Source organism: Podarcis cretensis (genome assembly GCF_951804945.1).
Source record: "Podarcis cretensis genome assembly, chromosome: 8".
Taxonomy (NCBI): Eukaryota; Metazoa; Chordata; class Lepidosauria; order Squamata; family Lacertidae; genus Podarcis; species Podarcis cretensis.
Genome location: NC_137177.1, coordinates 54,353,750 through 54,370,059, shown reverse-complemented (window position 1 = coordinate 54,370,059; position 16,310 = coordinate 54,353,750). Strand labels below are relative to the sequence as shown.

Genomic DNA, 16,310 nt, shown 5'->3' with positions numbered 1-16,310 from the left:
TAAGTGCTTCAAAAATGTGTATATTAGCCAAAATTGCATACAAAATGTTTATTAGGAGAAAATTGCATGCAAATGTTGGTGAATTTTTAGGAGGATCTCACAAACTGCCACAGAAATGTGAAGAACTGAATTTAAGATTGGAAAAATAAGAAACAAGGACAACCAAAATTGACGACCATCCCTATTTCTCCCCCTCTTCATCAAGATTACGCCTCATTTCCTGGTACATGTTATCCCTTATAGATCACTGTCTTTCCTTCTTTTCTTTTCTTTTTGATGATGTCTTTTTCAAAATTGTCCCATATTTTCCTGGGACCAAATTACATATGTTATCTTTGCATTTAACAAACAGGGTGTTTTTTTTAAAAAAAAAACAGCCAAGACTTCCAAAATGGTAACAATGGAGTTGGACTGGGGGGTGAAGCTCAGATGTTGACGCTTGCTACTTAACAGAGTTAGGTCACAAACATGACCCTTTCATCTCTGAAACGCAAGCAAGCATGCAAACTTCTCAGGAGGTCAAGAAACCAATGGAAGCATTTGATCCTTCATTCATAAAGCCGGATTTCTCATTCCACATTCTGATTGGCCTCAGATCTAGCCTTCTGACTGCTTTGGCGCTTCCGGAGTCAGATCAAGGCCACTCTGGACTTGGCTCTGAGCATCAGCAACAACTCCAGATGTGCACCGAAAGAGGCAAAGAAGAAGCGGCTTTGAATATGGGGAAATTTATTTATTTATTGAGCTACTTGGCTTATTGAAAGAAGCAGCTGGGGTGGGGTTTACTCTGCAAGAGTATGCTGCTGCTGTTGTTTTATTGGGGAAGGGAATGTGATAGAATATTGGGTCAACCTCCTGGAGGCTCTTGGCCAATCATGGCTAGGATGGGAAACGGTCAATCAGTAGGGAAGGCAGTTGGGAAAGGTTGATTTTTGACAGTTTAACTGCCAGATAGTGGCCACAGTGGCCAGCCAGATGCATCTTGGGAGTAAGTCTCATTGAATTTAGTGGGGCTTCTCAGCGGGGATGGTGTCAGATGTCCATACCATTTATGGATTTAAACTCTGTGATCTCTTCCCCCTCCACATTCCTTTCTTGTTCCTTTTGCCTGTTCTGGACAAGGGCTATCATTTTGCATTGCCACAAAACGGTCACATGGTCCTGGATTAAATTTGATTTTAGCCACCTGGCATTAGGTTGCCAGAGTTGTAGTGCAGCCATTGTATATGCACCAAGGGGATTATTGGGACCTGTAGTTTTTGAGAGTATGGGAGTGTGGGTGAATGTGTGCAGGTGTAGGTTGACTGAGGTACAGATGTGTTAGCTTATGTTGGCACTGTGTGTGAGTGAGTGTGAGTGTATTAATTCCTGCACAATTATGTCAGGTTGTGTTGTTTATAAAACTGCAGAAATGACTATAATTTCTATCAGCATTTCCGTTAGGTCAGGTGTGGCTGTACAGTAAAACTTTCCATAAGTGGAAAATAAGGAGTCATGGGTATTTTTCATTTAAAGGTATTTCATATGCAGATAGACTTATTATAATATATATGCTTTAGTTAGATCAGGTGTGGGGGAACCCTTCGACCTCCCATCAACAACAGCTTCCATCATTCCTGGCTGTTGGCCATGCTTGCTGGACAGATAGGAGTTGTACTTCAGCAGTGTCTGGAGGGGATGAAAATTCCTCAAAGCAGAGTTAGATTAATAGTTTTTAGTTGCACCTATGCAACATTAGATAGATAGATGATATAGAGATAGATGATAGATAGATATAGATGAATGATAGATAGATGATAGATATAATACATACACACAAACAAACAAACAAACAAACAAACACCACTCTATGTGTGTGCATTTGAATATATGTGCAAATATAAAACTTTATTATTTCTATATTCATTGTCCTTCCTGTTACAAAAATATACATTTTTGGTAATATGATGGGTCCTCTTAAACTTTGTTTAGGACATTAATTGGACATTAGGACATTGATTAATTAATTTCCAGATTTAAAAAGAAAATGGGGAGAAGAGAATGGGGGAAATGAAGTAAAATTAAAGGAGAAAATAAAGGAGAAAATAATATAATATATATAATAATAATACACAGTACTAACAGTAAATCAGCATCAGTTCATATCTGGGATTTTCTCTAGTTTCTCTTCAGATTGTGTAAATCTTTTGCCTTTTACGAAGATCCTGCTGTGAATCACTAGTGGAGAGAACATTGTTGTGCTCAGTCCCTGCTTGGGAGTTTTGCACAGACAGCTGTTTGGCCACTTTGAGGACAGATGGGCCTGTGGCCTGATCCAGCACGGCTCTTCTGATGTTCTTATGAGTCTCCAGCTCTGAATTCACAACACAGAAGAAACAGAGAGTGCACTGGGAACTTCCTACCACTCTGAAAGGTGGTATAATTAGATGAAACCTGACATGCCATTGACATGCTGGGAACATGTGTTGGAGGTACATGTTTTGATTAGCTAGCGCTCTCTCTCTCTCTCTCTCTCTCTCTCTCTCTCTCTCTCTCACACACACACACACACACATACACACCCCAGTGACCAGTCTTTTCAAGGCTGCCTTTTCATCTGGATTTGCAGAACACGCAGGAGAGCCTGATGCCAAAAATGTGCTTTGCAGCAAACATCTCCATTGTGATTGTTTGTAACCAATAAAATCATATTACACACTGATTGCCATGACCCCGCCTTGCGCTTCGGCGAGCCTCAGATGCGAGTGTATACTGTACACAAATGAAAACCATTAGCCATCATGCCGACCACATGTGCTGTACTGGTGCCAGTGGGAAATGACAGGGAATGTACAAGGTCACGGTTTACTAAAAATATAAAAGTTTTAACATGTGGTGTTAATAGAACACACAACAGGGGTCAGTGGTATAATGGAAAATCGTTCCTTTTCCAATGTCAGGGCAAGTAATTTGCTAGTAAAGGAGGAACAATTTGACGTGTGTTAGGAAATATCCGCCCGATCTCTCTCTTCTGTGTCAGGAATAGCCAACAGGAAGTTTAACTGAGCATTCACCCTAATTTGTTTGCAGGGAGATCAGACGATGTTGGCTATTTAATGAGCATTCATCCTGATTTACTTGCAGGGAGATAAGATGAAGCTGGCTGTTCAATGGGCATTCATCCTCATTTGTTTGTGAAGATATTAAACAACATTGGCTGTTTAATGTGCATTCATCCTGATTTCTTTGCAGGAGAGCAGACTAAGTTGAAGCAGTCATGGTGGTGGTGGCAGTTGTCATTGTTATAGCCAGTATTACCCAGTGGGCTTTGCAGATATAAAAAAAACACATGTTCAAGTCCATTCTGTGTTTTATCCTTGCTGTTATTATCCTTACCAATGTATCTTTCTTTATTTTTTTGCATATTGTTGTGTGTCTTGTGCTAGGCGGGTAACAAGTTAATGATTATGATGTCATCCTATGTCAGGGATGGGGAACCTCAGGCCTAAGGGCTAGGTGTCGCCTTCCAGATCTCACTATATGTCCCTTGGGACCTTCCTCCGACTCTGCCCCTCACTAGTCCTGTTCTGCACCCTCCTTGAGTGTTTTTGCCTGGCTGGAATTTGCCCTTGAACTCTGAAGGTGCCTCTTGCTTGCCTGGGTGGAAGAGCGAGAGGGTTGTGCAAGTGCTTGTAGATAGCCGCCTACTGTGCAAAGATAAAATTCACATTCATGGCTCCACCCACCTTTATTTCTGGCCCCAATCACACATGGCATGTGGCCCCCAGAAGGTTGTCTATATAGGATCGTGGCCCTTGGTCCTCCCCCCATCCCTGTCTTATATAATTTGTTTTTTATTCTCATTATCCTCCTGGAGACTTTGGAGGAAGCTTGGTTAAAAATAACCCGCTTACAAAGACAGTCCTGTCATTCACCTACCTCTTTGGCCTCTGGCCCCCTGAGGTGTCAGTCCATCCGTCAGCTGCCTGCCGTAAACAGAGTGGCAGGTAATGCTGTTTTTCTTTCCTTCACTCACTTTGCAGAAAGTGTTTTGCTTTCTGGGTTGACTGGCTCCATTTGGGTAGCAAGACCCCCACCCCAAAACAAAAACCCCTGGTGTGTGAAAGTGTGTTTTGATTGGCTACCTTCCCTATTCCCTGCCTCACTTCCCATTGTTTTGGCTTCCATCCCTGGTGCGTATTCTGGTGCTACCCGTCGGCTGGCTTGATCAACTGGGATTCAACTTTGCAGCATTGGACGCTCTTCCATTGCATGATGGAAAGGGCAGGTCTTTATGGTGCGAATGCCAGGAAAAAACACCCCTCAGCTCTGCTATTAAAGATCTACCCAGTTCACATCCTGGGTAGTGTAGAATGCTGCAGCACGAATGGGACCCTGTCAGCATGTAACACCTCTGCTCAGAGATCTGCAATGGTTGCTTGTTTACCACTGGGCCAAGTTCATGGTGTGAATATTAGTATAAAGGTAAAAGGTAAAGGGATCCCTGACCATTAGGTCCAGTTGTGACCGACTCTGGGGTTGCGGCACTCATCTCGCTTTATGGGCCGAGGGAGCCAGTGTACAGCTTCCAGGTCATGTGGCCAGCATGACTAAGCCGCTTCTGGTGAACCAGAGCAGTGCACGGAAACGCTATTTACCTTCCCGCTGGAGTAGTACCTATTGATCTACTTGCACTTTGACGTGCTTTCGAACTGCTAGGTTGGTAGGAGCTGGGACCGAGCAAAGGGAGCTCACCCCGTTGCGGGGATTTGAACCGCTGACCTTCTGATTGGCAAGTCCTAGGCTCTGTGGTTTAACCCACAGCGCCACCCGCGTCCCTATATTAGTGTATAAAGTCCTTAATGGCTTGGGACCAGTTTATCTGCTTCCACTCTGGTTTCTCTGAAAAACGCACCCATGTGATAGATGCATTTTCAAAATCCTGTTTTTCACTCTTGCACACAAAGAGTTTCAAGGTAGATTACCATCTGGAGGTCTCCAGGTTGGAGAAGACCGGTCCATCTAGTCCAGAGATGGACCTACAGAAATTTTTGGACTCCAGCTCCCATCATCCATGACAATTGGAAGTGTTGGCTGGGTCTGAGAGTTGTAGTCTGGCAACAACCGGAGGCCCACAAGTTCTCCATCCCTGGACTAGACTGACCAGCCTTCCTCTACCTGGAGACCTCCAGATGTTTCGGAGTCCAACTCCCATCAGCCCCAGCTGATGTTGTAGTACAAAACACCTGGAGAGTCCAGGATTGAGAATGGCTGGGAGCTACTTTTGACTGATCCAGCGGGGGTTCTTTTTTTGTAGTTGTTGCTGGCCTTTCTAGATTCTCACCATCACACCAACTAGAAGGTTTATCCTGTTTCCTGATCTTAAAGGCAGAGGGTGTCATTCCAGGGATCTGTATACACCACATTGACAGCATCACAGTGCCCAGTGTGATAACAAACTTGTTGGTGAGGTACTATGGAGGTACCGAAAAAGCTCAGTGCGCCTGGGCACAGCAGTTTGACAAAGAATTTGCCAGGTTCAACACCAGGTTACTTTCCCACACATCATGTTCTCTGTTTGCACAGACAGATCCGTCTGGCCGCTTCTATATTTAACTAGTCCAGAAACAAAGTCTGATAGCTCTTTCCTTAAAAAAGAAAAAAGGGGGGGAAAGCTTTGCATTTTTATTCTTTGTCCTTCTCTCTGAGAGTGCATGTGCGCACACACATGCGACTGACCAATCTGGCATCTCAATTACATAATTAAGTGCTTTCCTGTTAGAGCAATTAGGGAAGACAGGCAAAGATTTATAGGGCGCTAATCAACCCAGTCGCTCTCAAGTGGGCATCTGTTCAGCTGGGCCTATAATTATGCCAGACTCATTTTCCCACTCTGTGGCAAAATAACTTTTTTTAAAAAAAAAAAAGGTGTAGGAAGAAGAAGCAATCACGGCGACACAGTTTTGAAATGACACTGGTTCCTGGGGAAGTAGAAAACATTCAATTCAGTTTACATTTAAAGGTGAACCTAGCTAATTCATCAGTAATTCACTGGAGAGCCAGTGTAGTGTAGTGTAGTGGTTAGTCCAATGAAAGACCAGGGCTTAAATCCCTACTCAGTCATTAAGCTCACTCGGTGACCTTGGCAAACCCTCCAACATTTCTCCAATGAAAATAGGGGTGCCCTATGCAATTCATGGTGATGATAATGATTTTATTTATACCCCACCCATCTAACTGGGTTGCTCCAGCTGCAATGGGCGACTTCCAACATATATAAAATTATAACAAAATATTAAACATTAAAAAACCTTCCCTATACAATGCTACCTTCTTCTAAAGGTTGTATAGTTACATATCTCCTTGGCTTGGGGGCTGCATAACTCCATACCCTCCAATATTTCTCTGATGATAATAGAGGTGTCCTAAGGAAAAGTGGGACATTCCGGGATCAAATCAGAAACTGTGAGAGTGTCTATAAATCCAGGACTGTCCCTGGAAAATAGGGACACTTGGAGGGTCTGTCTTGGGTCAGTCACCAACTCGCAGACTAACCTGCCTGCAGCTCACCTTAACAGGTAATCTTCCCCCAAGACTTTCTGCATCTAGTAATATATGTATCAATATCGGACTTTCCTGCTTTCTCCCCTAGAACTGTTCCCCCCCTTCCAAATTTCTTAAGGGCAGCTTGGGGTTTTCTTAACCCCTCCTCCCAGTTTATATGTCAAATCTGCTAAACGACTGAAATCTGCTCAGCATGCGATCTCCCCATTAGTATTCTGCATCAGCACCCGAGAACTTCAGAGCGTGCCAAGTAGTTCCTGGAACCCAACGGTTAATTGAGGAAAAAAGTTCTTTTGGCAGTAGGAAAGGTCTCATAGTTTGGTTCAAAATATGAAAGGTGAAATGCACTGCAGCTTTCCAGCACAAGCTTTTTAAGGTTGAGTTTCACGATTTGCATTCTTTTGAAAAATGTAGATAAAAAGCTTGGAAGGTCTCTTTCTTTCATTCTCTCTTTTTCTTTTCCTTTTTTGCCTTCCTTTGGAATCTTAGAAAATCCACTGAGACCCTCATCATGAAGAAGAGAAGAAAACAGAGGAGGAGACGCCTGCTTTGGAGAGCTAAGCAGATGGACCAGTGGTCAACATCTGATTTATGTTCCTAGGACTAGGATGGATCATTGGTCTAATCCAGCAGGACTCTTGTTGTGTTCTCCTATAGCTGGTAGCCCCAGTGGAACAGGAAATTAGTGAATAATCATGGTTTCAACCCCCATAGTAGAAAGGAAAGGGCTGTAGCTCAATGGTGGAGCATCTGGTTTTCATGAAGAAGGTCCCAGGTTCAATCCCCAGGATCTCTAGATAAGGCTGGGAAAGAGCCTTCTCTGTCTGAAGCCCTTGAGCTGCTAGAGTCAGTGTAGGCCAAGTATCAGGAAACTTTGGCCCTCCAGATGTTTCTGAACTACAACTCCCATCAGCCCAAACAAGCAAGGTCAATGGCCAGGGGTGATAGGAGCCTTAGTTCATCAAAATCTGGAGGGCCAAAGCTTCCCCATGCCGGTGTAGACAATGCTTAGCCAGCTGCACCAATGGTCTGACTTATTGTAAGACAGCTTCCTATGTTGCTAATGGTTGGCGCATCCACACATGCAGCAGATCACCATTTCAGTCCAGGAATGACAATTGGTACCCCTGTGTAAATCACATTTAGTCCAACCGTCGTTATCTTGGGGAAATTATTGCTGTTCACCTTGTGGAGTGTGATTCCTGGTTGCCTGTTTTTCACACATCCCGCCATTGGAATATGATAAGCAATCATTATTCCTTCAAGCCTCCCTTTTTCTGGCTTCATCAGAGGTCTTGGCATCTTCCCTGCTTGCTGCCTTTGAAGTGCATCTAAGCTCCCAGTAGCTAGAAGGTGACACTTAAGTTGCACCTCTTCCCCGCTCTTATCTCCGTCAGCGGTCTTTGAACGGTTGACACTTTGGCAGCCCAATGGCCCTTTGGCTGAAGAGATTGTCCCCTCGGTGACCTTTTGGCTTTCTGAAGAAGACACCTGAAACCTCACGTGGATAGGATCAGAAGGGCCGAGGAATCCCGCCTCCTCTGCCTCAGCTGCCAAAAAGCCATTTCTCATGCCAAAGGAAGTGTCATCTGTCTTACAGGTGTCTCTCCCTGTCTCTCTCTCTCTCCCTGTCTATTTGTCTCTCTGGATGTAAGTTTTTCTCTGAACCTGGGATTTTATGCCATTGCAGAGGGCTTCTCTTCCCCTTTTCATTCCCTATGTACGTATCTTTCCAACCAGGTTTCCATTAGTTTAGGGATGGGGGAGAAATTTTGGTAGGGCAGTGCTGGATTACCCACTAGGCAAACTAAGTGCATGATTAGGGCAATGCAGGGTCAACCCCCTCCACCAAAATGATACATTTTTGAAAGACATTTGATATTTCAAATATAAAAAAAACAAAGCAGCCATCATGAGAAAAATCATAAGCTCATCCACACTTTGGTTTGTCCCATGCCTAGACAGCACGGGTCTGAGCAGTTTTCTGCTTCTTCTATGGTTTTGTCTTTGCTCCACTGCTTTCTCCCAGAAAACTTGCTGATTAGCACTAAACTAGAGCAAAAGTGAATCCAAGGGGGGAAAACTGGTTGGTGTTTGCTCTGATTCAGCGGTCAGCAATGGGTTTTCCTGGGGGAAGCAGAAGTGTGGATGAGCCCTTCCTTACACTCCACCACACTCATCCCCCAGTTTTCTGTTCACTTTTTATTACTAGTCTCCACGTAAACCGGGACGTATCCCGCAACAGAACCAAAGCACAAATGTGCTCTGCCTTCCTGTGGTTTCCAGCACTGGTACAGTATTCAGAAGCATTCCTGCCTCCGACCACGGAGGCAGGGCGTAGCCCTTGATAGCCCTGACCATAGCTGTCAACTTTCAGATTTGAAAATAAGGGATCAGCAGCCTCACCTGTCCCGGGGACAGTCTCCGGGATAGCTAACAGTCCGGGATAGCAGCGGGAAGCAAAGGGAAATGGCACTGGAATAAGGGAATTTCCCACCAAAAAAGGGAAGGTTGACAGCTATGGCCTTGTCCTCCATGAATCTGTCCAGCCCTCTTTTAAAGCCTTCTAACTTGGTCACCATCACTGCCTCTTGTGGAATGGGCTGCATAGTTTAACTATGCACTGCATGAAGAAATAGTTTCTTTTAGCACTTCCTATATGCATAGGTACTGTTTAGAAATAATGACCATTGATAGACTAACACGACCTCTCACCAGAGTGCGGAAGACAGTAACTAGATGACCTGTCTCAGATTGCTGACCAGGTGCTGCTTGCAGTCGATGGACAACTTAGGGCTGTGTTTACACTCCCATTTATTGAGCACTGACTGCGTTTCCAGTGCTGGGTTTTTAATCGGTGTCTGCACGATGTTGTCCAACATGCATATGTATCCCGTTCTTTGTTATCAGATATTTTTGTTCTTTTTCAAACCAGCTTCATGCCAACTGGAGTCCTTAAGCCGTTCCTAATTCACCTCTTGCCATAGTACGAAGACCTTGGCATAGGGTAAAGACATTCCTGCCTCATCAATGCCCCCTGGTGTGTACACAACCGATAGAAATTCGAAGTCGTGCTGATGCGAATGGCTAGGAGGGAAAGAGCTGTGATATACACACCAGTATGGTGGGACTTCACCAAGCTCTAAAGCAGTCAGGTGAAAACACACAAACTTAGTGCCAAGTGCTGCAACACAGTTGCTGGCTGAAGTGAGACCCTGTCTGCACGTAGCACTTCTGCTCAGAGGTCTGCACTGATTGAATTACATGTTTGCATCACTCAGTATCTTGGTGCTCAGTGATTCATCGCATCACCACTTTGCGCCTTACTGCAGCTTAATGTGAGAACTGTCTGTTGCATTTAAGGTTATTAGATACATTACACAGTGCTTGGTCTGCTTCACACATGCGGCCAAGCCGTCACTTGAGTTTGTTGTCTCTGACTGGTATTAACTCTCCATTATGTACTAAGGACCTTCACCATTGCCGGCTGCAGGATGAAGTCCTTCCTTCTTCTTCTCAATTTTATTTTATTTTATTATTCCTGCCTTTTCTCAAGAAGTTCAAGCCTGTCTGTCACCGGGTGAGGATTCAGTTACCCCTTATCTTACAGGCTCATCTGTTTGCTTTCTTTTCAGCTTGAAGAAAAGATGCATTTTGAAACCCTTGATTGGGCCTTAATTACAACTTATCCATTTACTCCTCTCCATTTTAAAGTGTTTTGAATTCTCTATCAAGATTATCCCACAACCAGCTTTTGCTTGTGCCAATCATTTTTCCATCGCTTTGGCAATCTGACAAAACTGAGTCATTTCAGAATATATCTCAGGGCTCTCACTTGCCTTGTACTTAATATTTCATGGTGTCACCTAGAACACAGCGTTAGGAATTAATCACACTCTCTCACACAGACCTAGTGTATACCCCAGTCAAGTTCCCACTTTACCCTTGTCTGTGAGGATTAAAAAAGGGGAAAAAAATAAATGCTTGGATTAGCTGTCAGAATTGGATTTTCTTTTGAAATGCCTTCCTTTTCATTTTTTGCAACAACAAAAAATCAATCTAATCAAGGAACGTAATTTAATTGTTTGGGAATTGCAGAATTCCATTCCAGTTTTTAAAATGTATATAGTTACCACAGAGAAGCATTGGTTTTATTAACTGAATGAAAGAGTGAAGCCGACTTTCTCCACAGAATGCAGGAAACATGAGAGGCTGATGAGTCATTCATACGGACTCATCCAAAAATTTCTTATAGTCTACCATCGACAAAATGTAGCTCCAAAAATGCATTTTCTTAGTACTAAGTGGTGAAAAAGAACGTTGTGTTTTGGGGGAGTGCCCCTTTTAATGAGCATTCATGATGATTTGTGCTCGTGGTGGTATCAGGGCTGTCCCATGAGATCCTGTTTGTGCTTGCAGAGATTTTGGGCCAGAAATACTGCCTCATTTCCTGTTGAAAACCTGGAATATTTCATACCACAAACATTCCAGGGTTGTTGCTGTTTCATCTACTTTGGTTGTTGTATAGCAGGGACATCCAACCGGTCGAGCAACAACTTTGCTGAAGCCTCCCTAGAAGAAGCTCACCAACTGTGGGTGTTGCTCCCCCCAAAAAAGCTCAACAAAAACTTTGATCAATCCAATGGGTAGATCACTGCCAGTCTTTTTATAGTGGGAGTAAATCGCAGTCTCTTGGGAGTTGGACATCCCTGTTCTATAGTGCAAGAGTGCCCTTCCAGATGACAATAACATGGTGACATTGGGGAAGCATAACAACATGTGGATGGCACAGTATAAGTCTACCTCTAACTGACTATTATTTCATCAAGGAGATGTTGCAGAATTCACCTGCAAAAAACTAACAAACCCATCAGTCTGGAGTGGCCCAATGCTCCATCTGATGAGGTAGGCTGTGGCCTATGAAACATGGTGCCACAACAAATGGGTTATCCTCTAAGTTACCATGAGGTCTGTGAGACATATGAAACAGCTAGCTGCTAGTTTTCAATGCTCAGTTTATTTGTTCATTTTCTTGCATTTATAGCCCACCTTCTTTCACCCTGGAGCAAAAGATGGGGTCAATGGGGTTCCCAGGTAGTTGCCCATCTGGGCACTAACCAGTCCCAGCCTTCCTTAGCTTCAGCAGGGGAACAGCCTCAAGCACTTCTCAGTACTCAATTACATTAGCAATTACAAGTGGCTCAATTGGTTTTGGGTCCTTAAGATACTATGCTCTGTAGCTGTGGAGTATGACCCCCTTTAAAAGTAGGGGCATGAATTGATCAATAACCACAGCCTGTCCTCACTGTGCACGATTGGTGCCACGGCTTCAGGTTATGCGAGTCTGCCATCTCTGTGTACAAATTAAGCATTGGCAGCTTATAGAATTGTAGGATTCTACAGTTGGAAGGTACCCTGAGGATCATCTAGTCCAACTCCCTGCCATGCAGGAATATGCCACTGCCCCATATGGGGATTGAACCTGCAACCTTGGCATTATCAGCATCATGTTCTAACCAACTGAGCTATCTGGGCCCTCATGATGCATTCGTGCAGGACAGTTTACCATTACTTTGAACAGTAAGTCTAATTAAACACAATATTAGCACAGAGCACAATAATAAATTCCAAGATGTTGCTTAGATTCATCCCGGAGACTTACAGATATCCATAATCACCTTGCTCACCATCAAGTGCCAAGCTTCATGGAAATAGGTTTTCTGTATGGTTTTTGCTTCCTACTTCTCCCTGCACCTGTGGCAGTGAAACAGGCCAGTGTTTGTCTAAGCCTCTGAAAGGAACCAAGATCAATGGTCTATGTAATAGAGGGTAGAAGCTGCCTTGAAGGTGGGGGGAAGAAGGGTTCAGTGAAGTGGTGCCAGCGTGGGGGTGGGGGCATATTTTGGAAGGTCTTCTGAAACTCTTTTTAAGCTTGTTTCTCCAGATCAAGAAAACCTAGAGCTGTAAGTGCTTTAGGATGTATAAAAAGTGGGATGTTGTTTTTTTTCATCCTTGATATTTTTGTGTGCATAAGACTTGTTTATGACTGTTCCTCGCTGTATAGGCTCTGGTATGGGAAAGGAAGACAGTTCCTTTTGTTTCCACAGACTCTGCCAGGTGCCTATGACCTTACATGTCTTTTAACAGCGAGCTGTGGTAAAACAATAACAGCAACAACAGCACATCGTATATTTGGGAGCTTCTAACAAATGGTGTAAAGGTTAGGAGCTGTAAAGGTTAGGAGCAAGCATCCTTTTCTTTTACTCCACAGGGAGAGAGCTTTGTTCCAGGATGCCCATTCAGCTCAGCAGGGACTGCAATGTTTAGAATGCAAGGCACATCCCTTGTGTGTGTGTGTCCTGCAAAATGAAATATTTAATGTACTAACTCAGGGGTAGGGAATATCACACACCAATGTTGTTAACTGCATCTCCCTTCACTCCTGCCCATTGGTCATGCTGGCTGGGGCTGATGGCAGTTATAGCCCAAAACATATGGAGGATGCTGTGTTGGTAACACCTGGCCTAATTGACAAAGGGACTCCATTTGTTTTTTATAGTAAATAAATGAATGAAGATATCGTTCATGCTATGATTCAGTCCCACTGTGCAGAGCCTCCTAGACCTACTCCTCTGCTTTCAGCATTGCAAGCTGCATATTCATTGGTTGTCTGCCTGGTAATTAGCAGGAGGAGGAGGAGGAGCTGGTGATAATGGGACAAGGTGTTGATTCATTAAATATATATCCTATCCTTCCTTCCAGAGGAGCCCCAGGGCCCCCCAAAACCTAGAGACAGCATTGTGCACAGAAAAAACTTCCTGAACGGATTTTGTCCTTTGTTAATAAAAGTATGCATGTGTCAGAGATGAACAAATCTGTCTATTTCAGTTTCTCATTTTTCCAGTCTTAAGTTGAGCGCTCCATCTTTCCCCATTGTTCTCTTAGGTGCACATTTCTCCTAACATAAGCATTTTTGTAGCAATTTTCCCCCATACACACATTTTTGCAAACACTTCTCTTCACAGATATATGCACCTTAGTATGTTGCACCATGCAATTTTGTGCACAGTGGGTGAAAAACTGTATCGCAAAATTCTGAGATGTGAATTTCTAAGGCTACTCATGTTTCGGTTCATGTTTTGTTTTGGGGGTGTGGAAATTAGGTAACCTCCCCAATCCAAGTGTGTGTTTGTATGCATGTGTCAGAACAGGGGGGGGGTGCCATTTGAATTTTTACTTTAAACAAATAAAAAAAAACCAATGTGGGATTTGGGGGCCCATAAAACATCTAAACGCCTCTCCTTAGAGAGAGAGAGAGAGAGAGAGAGAGAGAGAGAGAATCACATTCATAAAGGAAGAAAGAGGCGATTTGAGCCTTGACTGCTTTGCTTATGTCTTTGAGGACCGAAATTCTGGGTCTCCCTTTCATCCCTCTCAGTTTGTGTGTCGCCTTCTGCCGGGCCTTTCATCTGCCTATTCCCCAGCTAGCCTGAACCGGTCGCTTTTACAGCAATCGATTATGACTTAGAGGTTTCCACATCCCGCCCAGTTCAGACAGCCGGGAAATGTGCAAGTACCTGAATAAACTCTTTTTAATCCACAAGCAAAACTCTACCTGAAAGAGAAGGCATGAAAGGCTTCCTTTCATGGGCTGTTTTCGATCGGACAAGCTTCCCCGTTTCTTCAGGGCTGGACCTGCTTCCTGTGCGAATGGTCTCTGAATGCATTCCCAATTGTGGCTTTGGGGGACTAGAAAGGTACCCAATATTAGTGCTGCAGAGGACGTGGGGGCTGGGGAGGGCGGCAAGAAAAGTCACAAAGCTGTTCTGGACCTAGAAGGTTGTGGTGCTGCCTGCTGAGCCTACTAACCCACAAAAGCATAGTAAACAGAAGCATAAATGTGCTTGTTTGTGGAATCAAGCAATCGTGTTGACAGGGATGCTTTACTTATAAAGCAGTGATACACAGTGGTTATGACCAGACTCAGGACCAATACAATTATATTGTGATGGAGATGGTACTGCATTAGGATTAGACACTGAACATAAGAAGGGCTTGTCTGGATCAGGCCAAAGGCCCATTTAGTCCCAAAGCTCACCGCAGTATGTCAGCCCAGCCTGCCCACCTAAGAGGGCTATTGTAGGGCTAAATTGCTGGGAAGGCAGCAGATGTTAACAATGGGTGGATCTCTCAATAGCAGTATTTCATTTTCCCAAATCTTAAATTCACTTCTCCATATGGAGACCAGCTGCTTCTCCCTCTGCCATCTCCTTGGAATAGCCTCAGAGGGAGAGATGGGAAGCGGGGCTCCTTCCGCCATCTTTGCCAGAACCTCAGCTCCATCAGGCCCCTCCTGTTTCTGAACTATGCAAGTTTAATTTTATGATAACAATTATTTAATTATTGGTGTCTGTTTGTTTTTTCCCCTTCTTCTCTCTCTATCCCTTTTCCCTTGATTGTATTTTTTGTAAGGGGTTTTCTTGCCTGGGAGCTCTTTTGGCTGAAGAGTGGGGGACAAATGCTCAAAATAAATAAGTAATAATGAATAATTTCTACATCAGCTTGTCAGTTTTTTATTTTAAATGTCCTCATGAAAATTCAGCAGCATTTTAGTGCAATTTTGTTTTATAGGCAATTTTACCTATAAAAACACATATTTGGAATGCAATTTCCCTAACAAAATGCATGCCTGTATACTGTTTTCAGTGTTTAAAAAACTTTTAATCCTAATATATGCTTTTTTGTATGAATTATTTGACTGGATAACTGCAAAATTCAGGTAAGTGTGACTTTCAAACAAAGGCTGTTTTTCCATTTGTGTTTTCTTTTTCAAAAAGTGTGAATTAGATGTTTTTGCCTTTAAATGCTAACTAAATCAAATTTATCCTCCATCCCTACTATATATCACCCAAAATTCCTTAAAAGAAAAGGCAGGACAAAGATTTTTTAAAAGATGTGTACAGAGATGCATATACTAGGGTAAGGTGTACATAAAAATGTACAGGCACCTTCCCACTTGTGCACGATCAGCATGTGTGCTCCCACTGACATGCACACCATTTTTGGTGCAGAAAGGGAGCAAGATGAGGGAATCCTCACTCACGCATGTCCCAGAGATATGCACAGCAATCATGATTAAGAGCGGTAGTCTCGTAATCTGGTGAACCGGGTTCGCTTCCCCGCTCCTCCACATGCAGCTGCTGGGTGACCTTGGGTCAGTCACACTTATTTGAAGTCTCTCAGCCTCACTCACCTCACAGAGTGTTTGTTGTGGGGGAGGAAAGGAAAAGAGAATGTTAGCCACTTTAAGACTCCTTTGTGATAAAGTGGGATATCAAATCCAAACTCTCTTAATTAGTGCGCATGTGTGTGTTTTCCTGAAGAAATAGACCCCAATTCAACAAAATATAGTTAGGACTAAGTCTCACTAAAACCAAAGCAACAGGTTTGTCTCACATTTTACTTAAATCCCATCACTTTCAATGGAGTTTAGTTGTTACTAATATTATAATTTTCAGAATCGTGACTGCTAAGTGTAGATAAACGCCATGAAGTTTAGCCTTGCAACAGCGTTTCGTATTGCAATAATATGTGATAAAATGCAATGACACAAATCACTGCACAACAACCACCCAAAGGGAACACACAGGAAGCTCCTTGTACTGAATCAGACAATTGGTCCACCTTGCTTAGTATTGTCTGGGGATTCAGGCAGGAAGTCTCTCCAAGCCCTGCTTGGAGATGCTGGGAATTGCACCTGGGATCTC

The 16,310-nt window shown here is 43.5% G+C and overlaps 1 long non-coding RNA gene across 1 annotated transcript; it reads left to right on the top strand.

The window, feature by feature from the left end:
• The first annotated feature begins 916 nt into the window (after window positions 1-916).
• LOC307221837 lies at window positions 917-3,339 on the top strand. The gene is made up of 2 exons (XR_013841560.1): window positions 917-988; window positions 2,173-3,339. It is a non-coding gene; the product is annotated as an uncharacterized lncRNA (long non-coding RNA).
• Window positions 3,340-16,310: the final 12,971 nt, after the last annotated feature.